The following is a 5,985-nucleotide window of genomic DNA, read 5'->3' as shown; positions in this document are numbered from 1 at the left end:
TCTGAGAACAGGATTTCCATCTGTGGAACACCCCTGCCCCCTGCTGCAGCCCCAAATGCTCCTGGAATAGCTACTCTTGGGGAACAGCATTTGGGGGACATTTTGGCTGCAGGAGGAAGGAAGATGACAAAATCACACTTTACTGGCAGAACTTCTCCCCCCTGCAGAAACGCTCTGGTGGATCCAAGCCATAATTAGCCATTCATTGCCCCATTTTATAGATCACAAACTGAGGCTGGTAGCACCTTGTCCAAAGATGCTGTTTTCCTGGATGCTTTGGGGCGGGGGGAACACACACAAACATGAAAGTGGGCACTCTGCACACACTCAGAGGCACTGTCCTCTGAAGTCACTTTCTTATAGCAGCAGCTGATTCCCTTCACAAAGGAAAGGCACTTTGCCTGTGAGTCTGTCTTTCCCAAAAGCTTTCCTCTCCTCTGCGGAAAAGCACTCTACAAATCCTCAAAAGCAGATCAGGCAGAAGTTAGCCACCCTAGTTGAACTTGGCACTTGCCCTTTCCCCACTCCTCTTGGTGCTTCTCTACCTGTGGAATACAAAAGGCATACACATCTGAAAGTCTGCAATGCCACAAGCCTAGATTATATAAGCATCAGAATCCAGAGATAGTCTGAACAGTAATTCTTCAGACTGGTAATGCTATTGTTTTAAGTGAGGAGGAGAGATCATGGCTCAGAGTTGGCCAATGACCACCCACGCAAGTTAAAAATGGTCCTCTGGTTGCAGGTATTAGGAAAGAGCTTCCTTTACCGGAGACACCAGAATGCAGCTGCCATCCAGAGGTAGTATATAAAGTCAGCTTCACATGTTCAGTGCTCCTCCTATATTTAAAAAGTCCCTGCAAGTTTTTTTTAAGCACATCAGGGACAAAGGTTCTTCACCAGATTTCTTGTGCTAGCCTTCTACTTGCAAGGAGTTTTCTTATGTAAAGCAGAATTTGAAATTGTGATCTTCCACCTTGCACTCTGTTTGCCACATTCTTCTGCTTCTTGCATATACCAGGCACCAAGTTCCTTTCAATGCACTGAAACAGTTGCTAGGTTAATGTCTAACTTTTGTAGGATAGTCTCTCTCTCATGTGGCATCCTTATCCTAAAGGTGCATTATAGTACATGTGTATGTATATGTGTGAGATACAGATATAAAGCTTTCCTGTTTGGGAAGAGGAAACATGTTTTCTTCCTTTTTGCTGTCTGGAGAAAGCCGCTCGGCAATCATCTGGCAAGCAGGTGGTAAAGATTCCTACCCATCCAACAATGCCATTTAGTTTGTAACCTGTGACTAAAATCGGCGTTGGCTTTAATTTCAGAGTCTGCATCAGGGGCACGCTTGTTAATCTCTATGCAAAGCAGATGAAATGAATATGCAGCATTTGAGGGATGTAATTGTACGGCTTCCATTCAGGCACTATAATTTTCCAAACAGGATCTTGCAATCAAGATCCTATTCATTAGGGTATAAACAATTTGGTTTTTCTCAGCTCTCCAGTCTGCCAATCATTTCAATGGAGTGAGCATCTCTGCTATTTAAAAAAAAGAAAAGAAAGAAAGAAAGAAAAGGGGGGGGGGAGTAAAGTTTCCTTTGTGTTAACAGAGGTAAAAGTTGCAGGCAACTTCCAATAAGAGAAAGAAGGGGCAAGGGAGAGAAAGTGAATCCAATTGTTTTAAAAACCCAGCTCTTCCTTTGTCCTGTTCAGAAGGACTATAACATTTTCTACAAGGAAGAATTCTTCTGCCCAGGGCTATCAATTTCCATTAATTTTTTACAGTTTCCATTAATTTGCAAAAAAAAATATGCTCTGCTTTTCAGCAACTGCTCTCAAAGCAGCTTACAAATTTTTAAAAAACAGAATTAAAATTCAAGAATGCTGCAATCTTAAAACTGTCTCCTCAGACGAAGACCCAATGGTTACTTCCAAGAAAGTATGCAAACATCGCTATCTGCCTGAGAGCAGAACTGTATGTTATATGATCCTCAGTCCACCCCAGGTGCCTGATTTTTTTCCTAGCAAAAGTGAAAACTTGGAGGGGAGGATGCTTTTCAGCAGGTAAATAGTTCAAGGGGCAAGAATTAAATAACACTTCCCACCAACGGCATACTGGGTCTAAAAATATCGATTGCCAGGAGACAAAGGGGGCCTCTATCCACAAGCTATCATTTCATTTTTATAAGAAATAAATAAAATTTTCAAAAAAAATACATAAGTGGGAAAAATTAAAACTTTTGCAAAATAAATGTATATATATTTTTAGTAATGACAATGTACATGTTTTGTACATTTTACTGGCAGTATACTGTAGGTATTAAATGTAAATACAGATTGCATTTTCTCCAGGGGAGCTGGTATCTTTGCCAGCTGGAGATCACTTGTAAAAGCGGGAGATCCCCAGGCCCCACCTGGAGGCTGGCAACCCTAAATACAATGCAAATTTTAGATGCATTGCAGTAATAATATTGGGACTCCTGTTATATTTTCAAGCTACTAAAAAGACATTAATGTTTTTAATATATTGTCTAATGTTTAAGAGGGCCAACTTCATCAGGGGTCCACTTGCCATTGGGCAAGCTGACACCCTGGTCAGTCCACCCCAGCTTCCCACACATACTTTCAGGAGTCTCCTTTTATAGCACAGCCCAGCATCTGTAAACTGTAAAAAAAAAGGGGGGAAGGGAGATAAAATCTTGGAGAAAAGGTAACATGAATTCCTGGCCCTAGAAATAACAAAAAAAAGCCACCTCAGAAAACAAATTAAAACTAGTTATCCAAAATACAATGTTTAATACACAACTAATAAGGTCAATGCCTTCCTAATCAATACCGTAGTTAACTTGGTGGGGAGAGAGAGAGCAACCATCAAAGAGACTTTAGCTGCATCTGACACTGACATGGCTTCTTTTTTTCTTCCTCTGGACAGCTTAAAGAGCCAGTTTCACTGAAAAGCCCTATTTAAAACCCCCCAAAATAAATAAGTAAATGTTTATGGTCAAACTTCTGAGGAAGGAGGGGTCATTTGAGGGAAGGCTCCTCAGTAGATCTTAGCATTGCCAGGTTCCTCCTGGCCACTGGTGGGGGGTCATAGGGTTGCCAGCTCCAAATTGAGGAGGAGAAGGATATTGGATTTATACCCCACCCTTCGCTCTGAACCAGAGTGGCTTATAATCTCCTTTCCCTTCCTCTCTCCACAACAGACACCCTGTGAGGTAAGTGGGGCTGAGAGAGCTCTTTTAAGAACTGCTGTTGAGAGAACAGATCTTTTGAGAACTGTGACTGACCCAAGGTCACTCAGCAGGTGCATGTGAAGGAATGGGGACTCAAACCCAGTTCTCCCAGATTAGAGTCCATGCTCTTAATCACTACACCAGGGAAACTCCTGGAGATAGGGTGGGGAGGTCAGGGATCCCAGTGGGGGCACAGTGCCATAGAATCCACCCTCCAAAGCATCCATTTTCTCCAAGGAGACTATAGTCTCCAGACTATAGTCTGGAGATGAGCTGTAATTCCAGGGGATCCTCATCTCTTGATAAAGATTGAACAAAGCAGGAGTCAAGTTGCATCTTTAAGCCCAACCAAGTTTCATTGGCAGCGTAACAACAAACTGAATGCATTTCAGCCCACAATACCTGATCCCCTCGTCTGATGAAGTGTGCTTAGAAAGCACACGAAAGCTTATGCTCTCAATGAAACTTGGTTGGTCTTAAAGGTGCAACTTGACTCCTGCTTTGTTCAGCTGCTTCAGACCACCATGGCTGCCCTCTTGGATCTATCTTGATAAAGATATTTATCAAAACGGAAAATATAACAATCAATATTCCGTTGAGAACCTACTTTATGCACATTTGGAGAATTTATATTCATACTACTCTTGAGTGTTGAATATTCTTTACATATTCCTTGGAAGTCTGGAATTGCATTGGAACCAGTGTTCCCTCTACAATGAGTTAGAGTGAGTTAGCTCATAGATTTTTAGCCTCCAGCTCACACATTTTTGTCTTAGCTCAGGAAGGTTGACTCCAAAGTACAATAATTTATGCAGCAGCTCACAAATTTAATGCCAGTAGCTCACAACTTTAATACCAGTTGCTCACCAAGTAGAATTGTTGTTCATAATACTCTGCAGCTTAGAGGGAACACTGGAACTTGGTGGTTTGGTTTATGTAATTCTGACCATTGTATTTATTGGCAACAGTGTGTGTTACAAATTTTGACTTTTTTGCCATATGTATTATTAGTGTCTTGCATATTTTTCATGTGTTTGTGTAATTAAGTACATTGTTTTCATTGAACAAGGGAGATATCTGGTGTTTTCTAGTTGCTTGGTGTTTCATCCCGTCCCTTTTTTCACTGTTCCCACCTGGAGGCTGGTATCCCTAGTACATCTCCTGGCCCACAGAGGATCCTAGATGTATTGGTTGCCATGTCTCCAAACACAAAAAGTCAGTCACGTCTCTGGACTCCAGGCCTCGGATTCAGCAGGAGCTCACAGGAGCACAGCTCCTGAATCTTTCTGAGGGTTCCCCCTCCTCCTCCCCATCTTGTCCATTGAATAGTAGGTACAGCTGCATAACAATCCCTGGATGAGCTCCACCACCTATTTTTCTACAAAGCGACCTCTGCTGGAACCCTGATCTACTCCGCCCCTTTATCTTAATAAGAGGGGGCCCTGTAGGATAAGACTAAAGCTCCATCTAGTTAAGCATCCTATTTAGGGTTGCTAGCCTGCATGTGGGGCCTGGAGATCTCTTGCTTTTACAACTGATCAATAGCCAGCAAAGATCAGCTCCCCTGGATAAAATGGCTGCTTTGAATGGTGGACTCTATGGCATTGTACCATGCTAAGGCCCCTCCCCTTCCCAAACCCCAACATCTCCCGGATCCACCCCCAAAGTCTCCAGGTATTTTCTAACACAGACCTGGCAACCCTAACTGCACTGCTGTATTTTTTATTTATTTGGAATGGGAAAGTCTCCCAACTCCACCCCCAAGTCCCCAGATACTTCCTGAGGGATCTAATTCTATTTCTCCCAGAGACCAACCACCATGAAGCCAGCATTGCTAACCTCCAGGTGGGGCCTGGGGATCCCCCACTGTTACAACTGATCTTCTTGCCGAGGTCCCTCCCCTCCCCAAACCTCACCGTCCCCAGGCTCCACCCCCAAAATCTCCAGGTGTTTCCCAACCCAGAGATGGCAACCCTGTGTGAAGCCATGGGCAGCCCCACCCCTGCAACTACTGTTCAGTAAGATGGTAAGATATGAATGGACTCCATGGATTCAGGGTGCAGATGCAGGATTTACGTCTTTTTATGCTCCCTTGTTTCCCTGCAAGTGGCCAAAGGGGAAAAGTTGCAGCCCAGCTTGTACCCTGCTGAACTTTCTGCTAGCTGGGAGTTTGGAAGAATGTTACTTACATGAGGGAGCATTAAGGAAAAGGAATCTTCCCCTTGACACCAGAAACGGAGCATGCTTCTACAGTCACTCTCCGCATTGGAATGCCCATCATCCGTTTAAACTGAGCTTTAGTCTAGGAATCTATTTCCAGTATCAGAGCTATACTCTGGAACAGATGTAGGAAAATATATGAAAAGATGGCATCGTTACGGTTTTATTTACCTGATGATGGCTAAGGCAGCATTCATTAAAAAAAAAAAATCATTAAAACTAATCCCAGTCTATACAACTACTAGCAGTGACAATACTAGGAACAGCATCAGTATGTAAAAACTTCAGGTTGGCAGCAGTTTCAAAAACAGCAGGATGTAAATAAATCAACATAATGGCGAGGAATCCCAAAGAATCAGATGAGTGAGTACAGCCCTCCCCCTCACACACACTAGAATAAATCAAGGCCAGAAGCCCCTCCCATCCCCTAATCACTAAACCAGAGAACTGTAACATGGAGAACTGTAAGATGGAGCCAAGGATATAGTGGCTAGGAGCAGGCCTCATTTTGGGCAGGAGCTCTGGAA

This window comes from Heteronotia binoei, chromosome 12 (genome assembly GCF_032191835.1).
Source record: "Heteronotia binoei isolate CCM8104 ecotype False Entrance Well chromosome 12, APGP_CSIRO_Hbin_v1, whole genome shotgun sequence".
Taxonomy (NCBI): domain Eukaryota; kingdom Metazoa; phylum Chordata; class Lepidosauria; order Squamata; family Gekkonidae; genus Heteronotia; species Heteronotia binoei.
The sequence above is the reverse complement of the archived record's forward strand: the minus strand, read 5'-3'. Positions refer to the sequence as shown.